Source organism: Fukomys damarensis, unplaced genomic scaffold (genome assembly GCF_012274545.1).
Source record: "Fukomys damarensis isolate Sample0158 unplaced genomic scaffold, DMR_v1.0_HiC HiC_scaffold_17, whole genome shotgun sequence".
NCBI lineage: Eukaryota > Metazoa > Chordata > Mammalia > Rodentia > Bathyergidae > Fukomys > Fukomys damarensis.
Genome location: NW_022900929.1, coordinates 56,760,101 through 56,781,399, shown reverse-complemented (window position 1 = coordinate 56,781,399; position 21,299 = coordinate 56,760,101). Strand labels below are relative to the sequence as shown.

The 21,299-nt window shown below is 41.0% G+C and overlaps 1 long non-coding RNA gene across 1 annotated transcript in view; it reads left to right on the top strand.

Moving 5' to 3' along the window:
- The window catches only part of LOC104868694, a 237,685-nt gene extending 221,540 nt beyond the window's left edge, over positions 1–16,145 (top strand). The window contains exons 2-3 of the long non-coding RNA XR_782078.2: positions 12,383–12,510; positions 16,073–16,145. This is a non-coding gene — a long non-coding RNA (uncharacterized LOC104868694). The remainder of the gene's footprint in view (positions 1–12,382; positions 12,511–16,072) is intronic.
- Positions 16,146–21,299: the final 5,154 nt, after the last annotated feature.

Below are 21,299 nucleotides of genomic sequence, written 5' to 3'. Positions count from 1 at the left end.
AGGAAGAAGTTACTGTCATTATTTGCTGACAATAAGATTCTTCACATAGAAGACCCTAAAAGACTTCTAGAATTGACAGATTCAATAGAGTAGCTGGATATAATGTCAACACTCAATAATCAATAGCCTCCTTATACACAAATAACAGACTCACTGAGAGTGAAATTACAGAAACAATCCCTTTTACAATAGCATCCAAAAAAAAGAAAGAAAGAAAGAAAGAAAGAAAGAAATATCTAGGAATCAATCTAACAAAGGAAGCAAAAGATCTCTACACTGAAAACTGCAACACTCTGAAAAAAGAGATCAAAGACAATATCAAAAAAATGGAAAGACATCCCTTGTTCCTCAATAAGAAGAACCAACATAGTGAAAATGGCCATACTTCCAAAACTGCTATTCAGATTCAACACAATCCCTATTGAAATCCCAACAGTATATTTCACAGAACTTGAGAAAACAATCCAAAAATTCATTTGGAACCAGAAGAGACCTAGAATAGCAAAAGCAATTCCAGGCACCAGAGACATAGCAGGGGGTATCATAATCCCCAACTTGAAACTACACTACAAAGCCACTGTGATAAAAACAGAGTGGTACTAGCAAAGAAACAGACCTGAAGATCAGTGGAATAGTTTAGAATATGCACAAAGAACTCCAGACATACTCAGCTACCTCATCTCTGACAAAGGAGCCAACCATCCTCACTGGAGGAAAGATAATAAATAGTGTTGGAAAAACTGGCTTTCAACTTGCCAAAGATTAAAACTAGACCTGTGTCTTTCACCATGCACTAAACTAAAATCCAAGTGGATTAAAGATCTAAATATTAAAACAGAAACACTAAACTTGCTAGGTAGAGCTCTTGAAGATATTGGCATAAGAAAAGACTTTATGGACAAATTCTCAGTAGCATGGGAACTAGCACAAAGAATCAACAACTGGGATCTCATCTTTTTAAAAAGCTTCCGCACTGCAAGAGAAATCACCAACAGAGCTAAGAGACAACCTACAATGTGGGAAACAATTTTTTACCAGCTGTTTCTCAGACAAAGCTTTACTATCTAGAATATATAAAGAACTCAAAAAAATCAGACACCCCAAATATAAAGACCTGATTCAAAAATGGGCATCTGAACTGACATTTCTCAGACAAACAAGTAAAAGCAGCAAATAAACATATGAAAAAGAGTTCAACATCACTGGTCATTCGAGTGATGCAGATGAAAACAACCACCTCACCCCAGAAAGAATGGCTGCTATCAAGAAATCAACCAATAACAAATGCTGGCGGGGTTGTGGGAAGATAGGAACCCTTCCCATTGTTGGTGGGTGTGCAGACTGGTGCAACCACTGTGGAAATCAGTATGGAGATACCTCAAAGAACTAGGATTAGAAGTACTTTTCTTTTTTCTTTTTGAGATAGGGTCTCACTAAATTGCCCAAGCTGGCCTTAAATTTGTAATCCTCCTATCTGAGCCGCAGGAGTAGCTGGGATTACAGCTGTGTGCCACCACACCCAGCCAGGTGCCAATTTTAAATTGCACTTTGTTTGTTTTGCACATCCATTTAGATATAAAACTCATCCCCAACTTTGATTTTCACAAAGTAAGAAAAAGTACAGCAAAGGCAACAAGGAGATGTTAATGTCACAGGAAAAACAAAACAACACAAAAGAGTCCTGTGGAGTCTTAGCAGAAAGATTTCTGTCCCCACTCAGAGATGGTGGCAGTGGGCTCAGCCTCTCACTGTCCCATTGAATTCTTCCTCCCCTCACCTTCCTCTACAAACCTCTCTCCTACTCCCTCATGAAGGACACTCATCATTTTCCTTTTCTCAGATACTTTGGCGTGAGTGTAAGCCATGTTTTGGGGTTTCATCGTCTTCAGAGTGCACTAATGCATTCCACAGCTCTCCAGACTATTTCCTTTCTAAATGGAATTCTGCTGCCAACAGAATTATCTTGTTTACTTGAAAAGCACCTACTTCCCTGCTAATTAGGTACAAGTGACCATCTGTCAGAACCCTCCAGAAGGGATTCCAGTAATGGCTGTAAGGGAGACTGGAGGGGGCAAAAGTGGGATTAGGAAATCATCTCTTTTTCTTTCTACATCAAAACTCTGAATCTACCCTTCAAAGATATTTTTCAAAATGAAAGTATTGTTATTGGCTCTAACTATGAAAAAACATAAGCACTGTTTTAAAATCAGATAATCCAAAAAGATAATATAGAAATTGAAATAGTTCCAGCACTCAAAGAAAAGTACCACTATTACATGCAACATTTACCTTTTGATATTTCAGACTTATACAGTATTTACTTGCTTTACAACAGTAAGATTGAAACCTGCTATTGTCTAGCCTCTATTTTTCCCTGTGAGTGTATTTCCATATTAACAATTATGAGACTATGTCATCACTTTTTTTTTTTTTTTAATGGTACTGGGGATTGAACTCAGGCCCTTGCGCTTACGAGGTAGGCAGCGGAACCACTGAGCTAAATCCCTGGCCCCTGTCATCACTTTTAATCCTGTAATCTATTTAACCAACATCCTATTATTGGTCATTTAAATTGTTTCTAATTTTTAGATAATGTTGCAATAAATATAGTAGCACATTATCTTGTAGAGTTTTTAAAGTTTCTTTTTCTCAGAAACTTGAAATTAACCATTCTTTATATTTATGGGAAATTTTCTCCACATTCTTAAGTTCTTTAGGATGCAGTTGAACAGTCATTTTAGAAAACGGTGGCTATCAGAATAATACTATGTTATATCATTAGGTAAAGGCAGTTTTAAAAAATTTCAATAAAGATTTTTATTTATGTATAGTCCAATATAAGATGCCAAGTTAGAAAAAATTTTTCTCATAATTATTATTGGTACACCCTATGAGGATAATTTGTATCAATTTGTAGCTCATTCTACAACTTCAGGACATATGGACTAATTTAAATCTCCTATAGAGAAATCCAATTTACATCAAGTTATGTATCTATAAAAAAACAGCTGGACTGTGATCCAAATGACTGTAATGCAGCTGATATGATGCTTAACAATTTAGTTTTCCTGAATCAAATTGATTCAGGAATTGAAGTGCACTCCAAAAATTCTACCTAGAAAAAAAATTTCTTGGCTGGGCATGGTGGCACATGTCTGTAATCCTAGCACTCGGGAGGCTGAGGCAGGAGGATCACTATGAATTTGAGACCAGCCTGGGCTACATAGTGAGTTTCAGGTCAGTCTCAACTACATAGTGAGACCCTGTCTCAAAACAACAACAACAAAAAAATTTCTTGGAGCTCCTAAAACATTCTAATGGTGGGAGTTCCTGGTTGGAACAGGGAATTCTCTTTATCATGCTTTTGGGTTGATTTATCTGAGCTTGCAGTGATGTGGCGATAGCTAACAGAAGTACTTTTCTGAGTATCGGGCATCAGATATCAACTCCTACTACCTTAAGGTCAAAGGAGAAATTCTCTGTGGGGGTACTGAGGCGTCTTGTCAATGAGATTTGGGAGAGGGAGAGTTCTGACACAAATACCAGGCACCTGTTCTGACTGTTGTTCACCTCTGTCTCTCCTCATGCACCTACCATCTCGTTTCCCTGCACACTGGTCCTCCTGCCCCTCTGCTATGGAGAATTGCACTGCAACTCAACCTTAAGCCAACTGTCTGAGGAAAGTTAAGGCAATAGCTCTTTCACTTTCTCTCCCAATTCTAAAATTGATCAAGAAAGGGTCTTTGACTGACCCAGCCTGGTCAGACAGCTGCCCCTGACCCAAACAGCTGGGACTGAGAGGCAGGAGCACAAAATGGCTGACAAGGTCTTTCTGTTGTGATGGAGGGAGGCGATTAGAGATCATGGTGAACTGGGAAATGCCTCAAAAAACATCTCAGTGAGCTTGAAGCTTGGGAGAGAGGTGAGTCCTAGAAGTAGAGTTGAAAAGCATTTGATTGTGGGCGTTGATTAAAAACTTGGAAGTGAGACTATATGGTGAATTTTTACTGTGAGGAGTAAGAAGAGAAGGGCAAAGATAGAAACCTGAAGAATATAACCTGAAGACTGAGCAGAGGAAGAGGAGCCATTTATTTTAAGATGAGCCTGACTTGTCAATGAAGAGAACTCCAAGAATGTTCCGGGAGGAAACACCAGTAAGAACTGCCAAAGGCATGTGCTTTTCCTCTCTGGAATTTATCAAGTTCACGTCTTGCTTCCCCCAAGAGATTTGTTAGACCTTTGACCTAGAAAATTATCTTTCCATCCCATGTGGGCTCTTAACTCCCCACCTTGGGGATGATGACTTGGTCTGCAATTCCTATTCTTTATTCCCTTCTAGGGGTGAATTCAGGTGTAGAGGGGACCTTGAAGCTGGTATAATGGTTCGGGACCCATTTTAAGAAAAAGAACACAAAATTATACATACAAAATCAAGCACACAGATATTTATTTTGAATGAGAAAATAAATGACAGGAATTTCAAATTTTTAAAAGTTAACTTATACAAACATTACAAAATCTAGAAAATCACGTAATTTAAAAAGTGAGTTTTTAGAAATACCTCTAAGATAATTTTCTCCCAAATTTTGGGCTTTGTAGTTGTTAACGACCTCTTCATTTAACAATGGTTTTGTAGTGTTTGGGTAAACAAACCATTGGGTAAACAGAATGACAATTCAGTCTTTTTTCCTTCATGCTTATTTAAACTTTTAAAAATTGATAATTAAGAAAGTGTCTTTCAGCATCACAACAATTATTGATATTGCCTTGTACATGTTTAAGATTGTTGTTAAATCTGGCAAAACTATCAGCTTTGTTTCTTACATGAGTTACAAAATTCATAGGAGATTTCCATTGACTGGCTTCTGGCTCCATACATTTCAGCCTGTTTTTCCATCCATCCATGGGCTCTGTAGATCATTCGTATTCTGGAACAGCTTCTGACTCTGCACTTTGGGCTCAGACAACTAACACGGTAGATGTCAGGAAAGGGGTGGGCAGAAGCTCAGCAAGGAGTTTGGTCTTGTGAAAGCCAGTAACTGGATAGGGAGAGAGATAGGGATGGGTATATTTTTAGGTAAGTAAATGTGTAGGAGATGGCAGGAAGTATAGGACAAATTTTTACTATGGGACAAAGTTAGCGATGAGAAGAAGAGGGATTTGTAGTAGGGCTGTCAGATTTAGCACATAAAAATATAGAACACATTAAATATTGTGTGGGGCATACACAAAAAATTATTCATTGCGCCAGGCATGGTGGCCCACACTGTAGAATAGGCACTTTGGGAAGCTGAGGCAGGAAGATCTCAAGTCTGGGCAACTTAGCAATTTAGTGAGCTCTTGTTTCAAAACTATAAACAAACAAACAAACAAACAAACAAATAGGGTTGGAGTGTAGCTCTGCAAAGGCCCTGAGTTTAATCTCCATATAATAGTAATGATGATAATGATGATAATAATGATAATAATAATAATAATAAAAATTTATGTGAAATTCACATTTAACCAGGTGTCCTATATTTTGTCTTACAATCCAAAGTGGGATCTTAAAGGGAAAAGCGAAGCTCTGGTATTAAGAAAATGAGAGTGTAAACCAAAGATTAGTATGATGGGGACTCATTTAAAATTAGAAAACAAACCTCATGGGAGTAGGGCAGTCTTTGTCTACCAGAGTTCAGATACTTAGATGCACCAGCATTCACACAGCCTATGATTACAGAAACAAGGGTTAAAATATATGATCAAAGATAGGATTCAACCAGGTCTCTCTTCTTTTTATTCTTACCATTTGTACATTCAAGAAAATCCAGGCAGATATTTCAAAAAGAAAGATGTTCTGATTATGGATTGGAATCCAAATCACAGAACATATTAACATAAGAATATTTTATTCCACACTTCTCAAATATGCCATAATATATTCACCCACAGCAATAAATCCCATGCTGCACAAGCAAACTATAAACAAATGATAGAAGCCGAAGTTTTTCTCTCAAAAGAGGCTAAAGAACAGCTAATTTAAAAAGAACAGATTTTATTGGAACGTCAATAGTTTTCATGACACAGATACTTAAACTACTCATTTTCAACATATCCATATAAAGAAAATGATGAAAAGTTTTTTTTAAAGAAAAGATAATTTGACAGATGGAGTCTTTTTATGGGATCAGTAGAAGTGATAAAATTGAATAAATTACCAAGATTTTATCTTCCTTTCTGTAATTCTCCCTAAAGATTTAGAGATGGCAGATTGAATCAACTAGGAAATAAATTTGCAAGTTTATAACATGTCTAAAACAGGAATTAAAGATAAACTTCTAACTTTTTCCAAGAATATTTTGCCTTGAAGAAAATTGCCAAAGTTCATCAAATGGACACTAACATCATGAAAGTTATGCAAATATAGGTTCTGTGATCAGTTTACAATTATTATTACTTGATTTTAGCCAAAAGGCTGAGAAGTGATATTTATCATTCATGTAAAAGAATAAATAAAAATAATTCTAAACCAAAAGAACTGGTGCAACCAAAGAGAGAAATAAATTGTAAATTTTTTTTTTTTTTTACAATACTGAACTCAGGACCTTGTGCAGGCATGGTACCACTGGGCTAAATCCCCCACCCTAAATTCTAGATAATTTTGTATGTGAAATGATTTATTGTCATTCTCTATTAGAGTTTAAATAAAATTGAGCCATGATCTTTAAATTCAGAGTATAACTAACTTTATGACATCAGAGTCATGTTAGAGAGAAAAAAGTTCTGCTGCAAAAGGACCTCTGTTTGGTGGTAGTGGGTGTTTTATTGGCAGAGCATACGTATCTGGCTTGAAGAAAAGCACCATTGCTTGTGTCTTAGTCCATTTTCTGTTGCTTTGATAAAATACCCAAGCTTTTCTTTATTTGATAAAGAAAAGAAGCTCTTTAGCTCAGAGTCTTGACAGCAAAGTTCAAGTCAGGTATGGACTGGGGATTTAGCACAGTGGTGGTGCAGCCTATCTTGCAAGTGCAAGGTCCTGAGTTTGATCCCCTGTACAAACAAACAAACAAACAAACAAAAAGATCGGGTATCCCCATCTATTTTCCTCTGGTAAAGGGCCTCATGGCGAAGGCATGAGAGTGCCAAGAGAGTGAAGAGGTCACATGGTGAGGTGGGCAGCTAGAGAGATTCAGGTGCCACGCTTGCACTTTTTATAACAACTCACTCTGGAAGGAACTAAGTGGGGTCCCTTGGGAGCTGCATAATTCTTTCCAAGGGCAGCAATCCTCTTTCCAATGACCTAACTACCTTCCATTAAGCCTTACCTCTTCAAGCTGCAACCACCTCATCACTGCTACACAGAAGACCTGGCTTTCAGGGCATGAGCCTTTAGAGGGTGCACTCAACTGTCGAAGCTGACAGACCCAGCAACTCTGGCTTAGACCTGCAAGTGAATGGGCGAAAATTGGTAGAACGTGAAGTTTACAGAGAACCGTGTGAGGTAGTATTTGGGAGAGTCTGACAAATCTTGTGCCCCTCATACGATAGGTGAGGAGCCTGAAACTCAGAGATCCAGAGACTCCAAGCCTTACTCGCTTATCAACTGAGTGGCAGAACTGGGGCCATGTTGGTTAACTGTGAAGGAGAAGAGGACTGATATTCAAAGACTTAGAAAAGAAAAACTTCTTTGAGGACCTGGCATGAGTCAGCTAGCACTTTCATTTTCTATTGGTTTTGGTGTATTCTGAACTCAGGATTTACACAGGGAATATTCACGCTGTTTTGTAATTTTTTTTGTTTGAATTCATTTTGTAATAACAGCTTAATCAATGCACTTTATATGCCTCTTGTAACGAGACTATGGTAAGCAAGGAATAAAATGAATTAGTTGTCAGATTTATTGATTTTTGTAAAAGGAGAAAATCATTGCTTCTTGGCCTTTTGGCTAAGATCAGGTGTAAAGGAAAAAAGTCAACTCCTGTTTCTTGGTATACTTTCTATTGCTTAACCCCCCACATCCCATTTGCAAATGTTTTTCTTTGTTCATTATGCAAAATTATAAATGGTGAGCACAAATTAAGATTTTTTTTTTTTTTGGTACTGGGGATTAAACCCAAGGCCTTTTTACTGAGCTACATCACCAGCCCTCTTCCTTCCTTCCTTTCTTTTCTGGGGGTTGAATTTGGGATCCTCTTGCCTCATCCTTTCAGAATGCTGGGATTACAGGTATGTACCACCACACCTGGCTAAATTAAGGTTCTTTTTTTTTTTTCTCATTGAGTTTATTGGTACATTTTAGGTATACAGTACAGTTACATTCATCATTGGGATCTTGTACCTTTACATGACTGGTCTTGATTCTCATTTTTTCCCTTGTCCCTGCCCTCCCTTCACCCGCTCCTACCTGCCCCATTTACAAACACTTTTATTTCCATTTTTTCATTTTCTCATATTTTTTCTTTTCCCTTATTACCTTTCCCTTACCCTTCCCACTTTCCCTACACCTTTAACTCTTTTCTTCCTATTTCACATTAAATTAAGATTCTTAATGCTTGCTGTCTAATTGTACAGCAGTGTATCTAAGTGGAACCACTTTGTCTTAAACTAAATCCATGATAGATTAAAAAAAAAAGAGAAACCATTTTAGGAATTGTTTTCCTGTTTGGTATCTTCTTTCTTCGTATAGGGTTTCAGTTTCTCAAATAAGCATGGTGGTTGTGCACAGAAGAGAAATGTGTTAGAAGAATGTGGACCCCAGGAAACAGGAAATTGGAAAGAAATTGTCCTCCAAGCTAAGCACGTTGCGTCTTCCTTTGAGGAAACACTGGGTTGTTATTTGGATAAGACATGGCACGACAACAAACAATGTTAGCTTGGCTGCAGCTGCGGTGTGGGGATGGGGAGGAGCCAAGAAGATGATTACCCCTGGGGTTCTCCTTTCCCTTTTTTACCAAGAGCAGAACATCTTTGCTGGGCCTGTTCACATGGCAGAGAGCATGTCCTCCCTTCAAGTGGAGGCCTCCTGGTGTTCCTGGCCTGCCGACCAATGTTCTCTGAGAATGGAGAACTTCAATTTTCAGATGAAGTGAAAGAAGTGAGGCTGGGCAATCAGAGTGGTTCTAAATCCCAGCTCTGTCTACCTGGTTTCCTTCGGAGAAAAAAATTCTTGACTTTTCCGAGGTTTAATTTCTACAAATGCAAAGCTGGAATAATAAATTCTTAACACGCAGAACTTCTGTGAATTAAGTAAGGCAAAATTTATGAAGCATTTGGCGGTTTCTGGTCTAGAAAAGAGCTTTAGTGTGTGTCAACTTTTTTTTTACCTTTTCTCCCCCAGCTCCCCTACCGGGCTCCTGCATCTCTGGTCACCAGCTCTGAGAGCAGCCTGGTCTGTCCTCTTTGCCCATTTTCCCTTTCCATCTCTGTGTCAGATCCAACCTGGCTTCTCTCTAAATCTAATATTGTGTGATGGTGTCTGTCTAGAGCTTTGAAAGTGTTCCTAAGCCAGAGATCTCAAGGGTGTTTTACTTCCAGTCCCCTCTGAACTCTACTGCATTCTGACTCTGTGATCCCATCAATAATTATGGCCTTCACTCATAGACGGGGAGGCCTCTCAAATCGATTTCCCATCTTGTCTCCTCAGGTCAGTCTGTATGCTCTCTGCTTCTAGATCTCAGTGATTAACAAGGAGTCATGCTGTCAGCAATTAGCCATTTTGCAAACACAGCCGTAAATGCATATTAGCCTCACCTGTTAATTGAGTGCCTCTTGGAGCCATGTCTCTGAACCAGAATACAACACAGAAGGGAAAAGATGTAGCTCCCGTCCTCGGGAATTCCTAGGTCAAAGAGGGTTCCAGTGTCAGGTCCTACAACCTCTGCATAGAAACAAGTGCTGCTGAAAGGAGAGAGATTTCCATTTTAACAGCAGATAACCTCGGCCTTTAATGCTGTCATTGGAGACAAGAATAAACCATTGTCAGTGCTGTACTATCACATGGGAGAGGGTAATGTAGCGAAAGAAAGCGCATGTAAGAACAGAAAAGGAAGAGGGGAAATGGAGAGAAAGGAGAAAACCAGGGATATCACAGAAATCTCAGAATGCTTAGAAAGGAGGTAAATGTCTACTCCAGCCTCATGGAAAGCTTGGATTTCCTCTGCAGGGTTTCCACCCAGCTCTGTTACTCTCCTGTCTGCAAAATTCCAAGCTTAGGAAACTCCCTTGTGAATCCTTGCAGAGCCAATTCTATCTTGGACTAAGACAGTTATTACAGTGCTCATCTAATAGTATTTAGACCCTAAAATTGCCTTCCCAGCATCTTTTTGGCCCTGGCCTTCAAACCCTTCCTGACTGGGGCCATGCCTAGGTCTCAGATTCATCCTTGGCTGTTCCCTTCTCAGGTACTCTGCTCACTAGGGCTTCTTTCGTTCCTCCAACACACCCAGCCCATTCCTGCTCCAGAGCCTTCTGAATCCAGTGCTTGTCTCCTGAGTTTTGCATGAAATTTAATTTCCATTCATTTGACACCTATGTAGAGGAACCTTCCTGGATGACCACAGCTAAAATAGCTCACTCTTTAAGGGCTACATTTGATGATATTTTTAAAAAATCTGAACAGCAGAGCCTCTGTGAGCACCTCCCTCCTTTGCCAGCCTAGTCCTGTGAGCACATGAAGGGCCCTTAATTTGCTAGGACAGCCCAGTTTCGCACCTGGATCCATTGGCTCCTCTCCCGGGCTCTCCTGATCTCTAATTGCAGCAAAGCCACTCTTCCTAATCTCATATTTACCCAGATGATAGCAACATTCCCCGAGGCCCTCAGACTTCTTAAGGTCAAGCAGCCTTTAAACAGTTTTTATCTTGTTTAAATTACCTGGGTATCCACTCTTGGTGTGTTTCCTTTTTGACGGTTGTCAGACCAAATACGTGCTGCTGCTGGGGAAGTTTGGAGAAAGTTCAGGACAGGGAGTAACCCTAGCCAGCAGGGGAGATGACAGGCACGTATGTCAGGAAGAGAAGTTTTGTGTTTTTCACTACATTAAACAACAACAAAAGCGAAGAAGGTAGAAAATATTTAAAAGCTAGAGAAAGAGATGCAAGCTCTGGAGAGTCAGCTCTGTATCTTGTAAAACATGATTCCATTTACTTTCTTAATCCATCCTTCCTTCTGATATAGGGGAATAAATGTAACTCCCAACCTGTTAGATGTCAGATACACTGAGTTGTGTTCTCCAAAATCAAAGGATGAATTCTAAGAAACTATGGAGGTTAAGAGCAGGAAAAATTGGGCTGCGGATTTAGCTCATTGGTTCCAGCGCACACTTCACAAGTGCAAGGACCCAAGTTCAATCCCCAGTGCAAAAATGCAAACAAAGAGGAGGAAAGATTTATTGAGAGAGGAAGACTTATAGAGCAGAATCACAAGGTAGGTACAATGTGGGTCAAAACTATAATCAACTAATAAGATTACAGATATGGTCGCTTAGGTAACATTGATCCAATGGGGAAGCAGGTCACGTAGCAAGGGTACATAGAAAGAACAAGGACCTTTTTAGGAAGGGACGGATCAGGAGGTTCTGGTCACCCACCTGGGTGACTGATGTGTATCTAGACTTTATTGAACCAGGTGATACCAGTTATCTTACCCCCTGGGGAGGCGTGTAGGTCTGGTCATTCTGCCTTTACCTTGAGGCCTGGCCTCTAACAGATGTCCCTCCAGCCACGCGTATTGTGTTCCCATCTTCTTCACCGACCCTTGAGGGCCTCGCTCTATCTGACTGCCTGTAATGTTTCTACCTATCTACTTAGCTGTCTATAATAGAAAAATACACGCTGTTGCTAGGGAGGTTTGGAGAAAGTTGACGAGGGTGGGGAACCCAGCAGGTGAGATGACAGACACATATATCGGGAATAGAAGTTATGTGAACCAGGAGGATGGTAAGTTTGAGCCCAGACTGGGCAATTTAATGAAACCCTGTCCCAAAATAAAAAATGTAAAAAGGTTGGGGATGTAGCTCAGTGTGAAGGCTCTGAGGCCCTTGGTTCAATCCCTAGTACTGCAAACCAAACCAAACAACAAACCAAACCAAACCAAAAAGCCCCACCATATAAAATTTTCTTTGTTATTATTTTGTGGTGCCTCTGAGGCTCTCTCTGCCCTCATTTGCTTTGTGGTCAGACTTATAAGGCAAAGCTACCTTCCCACAGTCCTGTCACAGAAGATTCCAACTCAAATCACAATGGCTTAGAAGAATTCAATTTATTTTAAAAAATGGAAATGAACCTTGAATGCCTTTGTAATGTGAATAAAGGAGGCATGGCACAACTGGCTACTCCCAATCAAGGACATTCTGAAGTCCTGCCAGCCCATGGCCCTTCACAGCCTGACCCTGCTTCCTTCCCAGTAGGAAGCCATACTTGGGAGAAGAAAGCAGGAGACAGAAAGGTGGCTGGCCCAGATTGAAGAAAGAGAGAGCACTGCAGTGAATCACATCAAAGGCGAGCCAGCGTGGGATCAGGGAAACCTGTGCAGGTAGGTTCAACCACAAAGCCCAGAAGGTTCTGTCCACCGTCAGGGGGACCGTGGAGTGGGGGGTCGGTGTAGCACCACCAGAACTCTGTCCTTATCCTCCCAGTGTTGCACCAGCTTGTTCCCAGAGGCCAGGTCGTATTCCCCAAGGCTCTGATGGCCGGCAGAGGTCCTGAATGGAAGTACGATTCCCAAGTTTCCCAGTTCCCTCTGAAGGCCTGCCTCTGGCAAGGGTACGTGAGCAGCACCACAAACACAGGATTAATCAGATGGGAAGGCTCATGGCATCTGGGTATCAGGAGAAATGTATTTGGTCTTTGTCCCTGGTTCCTGTCACAGAGTTCCCAAACCCCTGGAATTTCCTGAATGATAGGAGTCTTTTGTTATTTATAATAAGCCCCATAGGATAGCACTTGAGTTTGTGCTAATGAGATGATTTAGGAGCTGTCTAGGTGGCCTCAGTGTGGGGCCAGTCACCAAAGAGACCCAGAGATGAAAGGGTTAGAGTTAGAATGTCCAGCCCCACCCACAACCCCTGGGGTTGGGGTGATGGCGATTAAGCTCCTTAAAAACTCTGGAACCACAGACTCTGAGTTTTGAAGTTACTGAATGCATAGAGGTGACTTGAGGATGGAGTGCAGTGATCCCAAGAGGGTACAGAAGTCTGCCTCGCCATCCCCCACCCTGTCTGCCTCTTCATCTGGCTGTTCACAAATGTGTCTCCTTAAATTCTCAAATCCTCCTAGCAAATGAATGGAAATCAAGGAGGGGGAGTAGGAGCCGTGATTCATAGCTGGTCTGTCCAATGCATCAGTGATGACCTACTGCTTACTGTTGTCACCTGAAGTGGGGGTGGTCATAAAAGTTGGGTGCAGTTCAGCAGGACAGCAAGAGCCCTTCAGGAGAAAGATCAGCTCGGCCAAAGGTCTCTCCCTTCAGGAGCGCTCTGGTGATTATGGCTCCTCCCATCCCACCAACCATTCCCTTCCTTGCTGCCAAAGTCACCTTTTAAAAAATAAAAATGTGTCATCCCCCCCAACACACAGCTGAAAATTATCCAGCATCTCCTGATCTCACCTCAAAAATGAATAAACGCATGCCCGGGGGTTGGCACAGTTTTTCTGTAATAGGCCACATAGTAAATATTTTAGGCTTGGCCTGACTTAAGGTTTCTGTTGTGCTGCATGATGAACTGCGCTGGGAGAGGCCAGAAGGAAAGGATGTTTAGGGGGACTATTCAGTTAAAGTCATCTCGGAACGAAGGTTGCCAGAAACTACATGCGAAGGAGCAGGAATGACTATCCCAAGAAGGCTTTATTTATGGGTAACACGCATGGGATCGCTGGGATTCTGTAGACTTTCCAGATCTTTGGAATCCTGAACAAAGAATTAGACAAGATGCATGAAAAAGGTAGCCAGGTTTTACATTGATTAAAGGTAAGAAAAGAAGTATGCTCTGCAGAGTGAGAGCAGCCACAGAGTTCACAGTGGCCACGAAATTAACAAAGGTGTTTTGTGTCCTGCATTCTTCAGACTCATATCAGATCTATGCCATCTTATTAAAAACCTGCTTGGATTGAAGATAACAATTTCTTTCATCGCTTCTCAGCCTTTTGGCTAGGATTAAGTAAAGATAGCAATTTCTGATTGGTCCCAGGTACAAGGGTTGGGAACTGTATTCTGCCAGTGTGTCCTGAACCTCTGTGATGGACAGGTCATGCCCACTTGTTTAGCTGGTTGGCCATGCCCTCATCTGCCTCAAAGGGGTTGTAGGCCCCAGCTCTTGGGTCAAAATCTGTGTATGTTCTGTTCTTGTCTCGGGATGCTGTTTTCTAATTATCACATGGATGGCCCTAAGTACTAGATAACTTAGTAAACAGATTAGCCATATATTTGGACTTAAAAATGAAAAAAAAAATTGGAAAGAATTTGATTAGGGAGAAATGAAACTTTTTCTTTTATCTTCTTTGCACTTATTTTAAGCCTTGGTTGATTATTTTTATTTCAACCTACTCCGTGTGGAGGGAAGAAAGACACCATCATCTTAACGTATTTAAATAGGGCCTCACAAGCTCAGTGTAACCCTGATGGTTCCTTCTGGTAAACTCTGGTCTCCTGACACATGTTACCTTCTCAGGGAAGATTTCTTGGATGCTGCAGTCTTCATGATGCCTGATAATTTGAACCCAGGACCTTATGCATGTTAGGCAAGCATTCTATTCCTGAGCTATCTGCAACCCTTTAAAAAAATGTTATTTGAGACAGAGTGTAGCTAAATTGCCTCATTGGGCTTGAACTTGAGACCTTCCTGCCTCGGGCTCCTGAGTAGCTGGGATTACAGGCTTGTGCCACCACACTCAGCTTTCAGCTATTTTACTTTATTTATTTTGGTACTGGGGATTGAATTTAGGATCTTGCACTTGAGAAGTAGGCGGGTGGCACCACTGAGCTAAACCCCTGGCCTGCTATTTTACTTTCTCAAGAATGTAATCATGGGGTCAGGGATTTACCTCAGTGGTTCCGCTGCCTGCCTCACAAGGACTCAAATTTGATCCTTGGTACAAAAAAAAAAAAAAAAAAAAATTAATCATTATCTAAAATTACCAAAGTCATTCATAGGTTTCCTTATGCACTGTTTTCATTTTGCACAAAGGCCTCAGAAGCTCAGGAATTCTGTCATCTTCATCTCTGCATCCAGTGCCCAATAATAGTGCCTGGAACACAGAAAATATTTGTTGATTGAATGAATGAGTGGAACGAGTATCATGAGAAAGTAAGAACTAAAACTATGTCAAGAGTGAGATCCAATGAGAAGGGAAATTCTCTGGTTGCCCTTCAGATGGCTTTAAAATTGACTTTGAAACCTGGTTGGAGAACGGAGTCAGCCTTAGCCAATGGAGCTATATCAACTTGGGCAAAAGCAAGTGTAGAACTTATGAGATCTGAGGGAGTCTGTTGCAGCCATCCAAGAAGGAGATGATGCTGGGCTGGGCTGCTAATGACAATGGAGACCCGGAGAAGAGGTACAGTCGGATTTACAAGTGGCAGAACAATTGGCAGGATTTGCTGATGAGTTCCATGGAGGAATTGGAGATACGTGAGCATATCCATGGGTTTTCAGCACAGAAAATAGAAATCACTGTAATTATTTGTTACAGTTTGGGTCTAGATGTCATCTGCCCCCCAAACCCTCATGCGGTCAGAGGTTTGTCAGAGGTGGCTGACTCTAGAGTGTGCTGGGATTAAGGGTGTGTGGTTACTAAATCAGTCCACTGATTGGCTTGGCACTGCCCTACCCCAATGTGCTGGATACAATACAAAGAGCAGAAAGAGCCTTGTCTTCCTCCCCTTGCTCCTTGTTGTTTTTGCTGTCTTCCACTGCCATGAACTCTTGCCTTTCTACCATGTGCCATCCTGCCTTGGAGCCAGCCGATGATGGACTGCAACTTCTACAAGGTGTGAGCTAAATAAACCTTTTCTCCTCTAACTTTGGGTGTCTGGTATTTTATCTCAGCCATGAGAGAAAAGTAACTAAAACAGCATTTTATTTATTTATTTGTACCAGGATTGACAAAACAGCATTTTAAACAGAGGAAATTTAACAGAAGGAATTGGTAATAAACATGTAAGAAAGACTGAAGAAACAAAAAAGGGTAAGATATGTGGGAAGTCACTGTCACTTCCGACTAGAGGAATAGAGCAAGAGGTGATGTTATCACAGCCCAAGAGTATCTGGCCTCTGACACTGTGGGAAGCCACTGATAAGGTTCGAGCTGGTCACCCCCAGGACGACTGATGCCTTTCCCTGGAACCCCTGGAGGCTGCCAGAATCCCACTGCTGCCAGTGCTGCCTGCTTCAGCCACTGCCAGAAGCATAAAGTGTGTGTGGGGTGTGATCTCTCCCTCCTTTCATGCAGTTTCCCACCAGTGCCTCCCACTGGCTGCATGGAACTGGGCCAGCTGGCAAGGAAATGTGGGAAATGCATTTCACAGGATTTTAGCCACTTCCAGAAACGCAGAGCACAGTGTGTCAAGAAGGGTTCTTAGTTCACATAAGCCACGGACCAGCACAGGGAGAAATTAAAGCTTTGTTGTCAAGTAGGAAAAGCAATCCCATTCCCTTTAAATTATTTTCATTTTATAAAAGTAGCATGTGCCCATTTGAAAAAAAAAAAAGCAAAAGTAATAGAACATCAAAAATTTCAAGCTGGGTGTGGTGGCGCATGCCTATAATCCCAGCACTTGGGAGGTTTAGGCAGGAGGATCGCTGTGAGTTTGAGGCCAGCTTGGGCTACATAGTGAGTTCCAGGTGAGTCTCAACTACATAATGAGACCCTATCTCAAAAAAACAAACAAACGAACAAAAAATTCAATGGTCCCACTTATCTAGAAAGTCACTAAAAACATCTTAATGCCTCTCTCTCACATACACACACACACACACACACACACACACGCAAACACACACTTATCTTTTACCTTATATGTATTCTGTTTTGTAACCCAGTGTGCTAAATTTATTTAATACGTGTTTGGGGGGCACTTATTTGTACCAGCTAGCTTCTGGTTGAGTATGTATTTTCTACCATCTTCCTATTAATAAATATTTAAAGAGAAACTAATGTAGCTAGTTTGCAATTTAATGCAAGTTTTCAGTTTAAGAAGATAGTTCATGAAGAATATAATCACTGAGTTCCCTTTGGATCATCATGAGATGGTTTACTTGGGTAGAAAGAAGAAAAGCTCATTATTTTAGACTTCAAGTGGAACGCTGGGTGTTTTCTTGCGCTGTTTTGTTTGCTCTGTTGGGGGAAGTGTGCAGTGTGGAGGTGGAGGGAACTTGGGCTGCAGGACTGCACTAGAACTGTCTGTCCCACGTGGGTCTGGTCTCTACTGAGTCCAACTTGTGATGGGGAAGCTGGTCCCCTGGAATGCACAGGAGGCTGGAACCCAGGTGAGGCATCTGCAAGAGCAAAAGCTGCTTATCGCCCTCATTCAGGGCAACTACACATTTCTTGGGTGTCACTGATTAAAAAGCTTATGACTAGCTGGTCTTGGCAGCGTACACCTGTAATCCCAGCACTCGGGAGGCTGAGGCAGGAGGATCACTGTGAGTTCAAGTCCAGCCTGGGCTACACCGTGAGTTCCAGGTCAGTCTCAACTACATAGTGAGACCCTGTCAAAAAAAAAAAAAAAAAAAAAAGCTTATGACTACTAGTGACTAAAACCATGACTTATACTGGCTTTAAAGATGAGGAAATGTGTTCTCTCCCATAACTGGAAGTCCTGAGGTAGGATAGGCTCCAGGAACTATAAGATAAGCAGCAATGTGATGTCTCTAGGGTCCCAAGTTCTTTGAACACTGCTCTGCCTTCCTCTGTTTTGGCTTCATCCTGAGACGAGGCTCCTTTCTTGGTGATGAGGTTGCAGGCTGAGTTTCCTTTCTTCATGTTCAGCAGGAAAGAAAAAGACTTCTCCCGTCCATATCAGTTCTCTTCAGTTCAAGCAAGCCAGTGACTCTTATGACTGGTGCATGTTAAATTACCAGGGTGCTTTATAATTTGCTTATTGCTATTATTTTATATATATACTTTATTACATACTATTATTTAATTTGAAAAACCTGTCATTATCTAGGATTTGTCCTCAGAAATATGAATTTATTAGTCTAGGGCGGCGCCCAGCTCTGGGCTGTTTTTAGAAGCTCTCAAGCAATTGTACACCCAGGGTCTAAACCACTGAATTTGGTGGTATAGATCATTTGCTCACCCACAAACCACTATTGGTCACTGTTGTTATGCCAGGAATGGATGGATTAAAACTGCATCTCAAAGTGTGGTTCCAGACCAGCAGAGGCAGTTCCTGGGAACTGATCAGAAATGCAAATTAAGCTGGGTGGAATGGTGGATGCCCATAAATTCAGGATTCTGGGAGGCTGAGGCAGAAAGATCACAAATTCAAGCCAACCTGGGGAGTTTGGCGAGTTAGCATGATCCTGCCTCAAAATAATACATATATTTATAAAAGGTTAGCGATGCAGCTCAGTGCGAAGGCCTGTAGTACAAGGTGAAGGCTTTGGGTTCAGTCCCCAATACCATGGGAAAGGTGGGGGTGGGGAGAAAGAAGGAAGGAGAAAGAGAAAGAGAAAAGGAGTAAAGAAAAGAAAAAAAAAAGAAGAAGAAGAAGAAGAAAGGCAGGCATAGCATGGGCTCCACCCAAGCCTACTGAATCTTACTTCTAGGGCTGGGGCTCAGCAATTGGAGTTTAATTTACCAGGTGATTTTTATGGACAGCAAAGTTTGAGAGCCACAGCCAATCAAGCTATTTCTCCGGAGTGAGAGAGGAGGTAAAGGGGTCAGCAAATACTGAAATCTGGTAGGACAGTGAAGCCCAGGACTGGTAGTGCCTGGCACTCTGCTCCTGCCACCAGGCCAGGAGAGAAGAGGATAAGATCAGCTATGAGAACCTCAGAGACCCTTGGATACACAGAGGCGTCCTTCTAAATGGTCCCACCAAAATGAGCTGATAGGAAGGGAATAAGGCATGTTCTATGAGTATCCATCCCTTTCCACCTTGGGATCCCTAAACCAGTTTCTGCAGGAGCTAATGAGCTAGGAAGAGTAATTTAGTATATACAATGGACCCTCACGTTATGACCAGCCTGACATATGAACAAGTTGAATTAATTAGGTTAATGGCAGATTCATCTGCCTCTTGCTATCTATAGCTTGTACCTAGGTAAACATCCGGATGTCAGCTGTATTGACTTAGTTACATACAGCCCCAGGAAACTGATCAATTTCACAAGTCAAGGGTCTACTGAATTTCCCTGAAAACACTGTGAACTTACTTCAGCCTCTTCACAATTTCAAAAGGATCCTGGAAAAGAAAAAGGTCATTAAGTAGAAGTGAATGAAATTTGAACAAAACAAGGACTTTAGGTAATAATAATATATCAGAATGGGTTCATAATTCATGACAAATCTAACCATACTGATGTATGATGTAACAACAGAGGAAACTAGCTGTGAGGTATAATAGGAACATTACATATAAATCTTCATAGCTTTTCTGTACATCAGAAGTTATTGTAAAATAAATTTATTCTAAATAAGATAAAGTAAGGTATAAAAATGCTAATAAATAAAACACCTTAGGAAAGCCTTTACAAAAGTATTCTTTATTAAAATTTCACTATGTTTACTAAGTTCCACTGAATCATTCACTTTGAAATAGCTAATTTTAATGGTTTAATTCATGGTTTAGTTTTAAAGGCTTGTCAGTCTTTTGACTAAAATCAAATGAAATCAGGTTAGTTTTACATTTTGTGAATTTTATCTCATTAAAACAAAATGGATGCATACATTAGGAGAGTGAGTGTACTCTCTTTGTGAGAGTTAAGAAGGCAGAAGGATCCCAGATTTCCTCTTCCACTCACCAGAGTCTTCTCACTCAGGAAAGTTACTAATGTCCAGCCCCATGGAGCCTTTGTTTCCTCATCTGCAAGAAGATGAACTGGGACAAGGTCACCACTAAGATGCCTTCCAATTCAAATTCCAAGGAAAAGCAGCTCAATATCCTTCTTTCTCCCTTCTCCTTCACATGCTGAAGATAGCATTTGGGCAGATGCATGCTGGAAAACAATGTTGTGACTAAATGTCTTGGAAAATAGTTTCAGTTGTTAATATGAAAATATGCTTTAATATTTGTTATGGTTGGGATTATTAATGTCTCCAAAAGGCCTGGATGCTAAAGGCTTGGTCACCAGCCTGTAGCACTACCAGGAATAATAGAAACTCTTAGGAAGTTGGGCCAAGCACCCACAGATTGAAACTTTTGAAACTATGAGCCAAAATAAATCTTTCCTTCTTATAAGTTGATTAGTTCAGATATTTTGGTAACAGTGACAGAAACCTGACTGGTACAGTATTCATCATGAAAATGATACAGATTAATGGATAATCAACTAAAACTAATGTACTTGAACAAGTAGTTTGGGGTTTGCCTTTCTGATGCTCAGACTCAAGAGGCCATGCCTGGCTCCAGCCTGTCTGTGCCCTTCTGTGTAATCATATGCTTTAATTTTTCCCAGCCCCAATATCTCTGGTTTCTGTGCCAGATGCAGTGCTGGAAGCCTCAGGCTGATTTGGAGAACCTTGGTTGATTAATAAGTGCCCTTGACAAGTAGGGATGGTGCCATAGGATTGAATTCCACTCTACACCATGCTTTGCAACCAAAGTCATCTAGAACAGATGGCCATGTTACCAGAACTGTGTGTAGACTGCTGTTCTAGTTACAAGACTAGTTGCACTTTACTGTGAAATTATTGAAATATTATCTGGATAGTAATTACCCAGTCATGAGATTTAAAACCCTGGGTCAATGTGTTTATTCTGGGAGGTGAGTATATAATAATGTTATATATTTGTCTTGTTTGACCAACATCTCCTTCACCAGTTACTGTATAGGTTTCTAGCCCTCCAAATTGTATTCCTGTGAGTATCAGTGTATCTACAAAAGCCTTCATCTTGTAAATTTTTGGCCATCTATTAAGGATTATCTGTCATTCCTTCTCCTTTTTAATGCTGGCCCTCTTCAGGGATATCTATTTCTGATCTCCACAACAGTCCCTAAAGCTGTGAAAACCACAAGCCGCCCACCACCAGAGCCCATGTTCAGGCTGCCTCATACCTGCTTTCTCAGTTACCCCTGGAGGAGATCATTCAAGGGGCCAAAGTAATTCCTGGGATTCAAGCAAAAGTGGGAGAATCCCTCACACACACACACACAC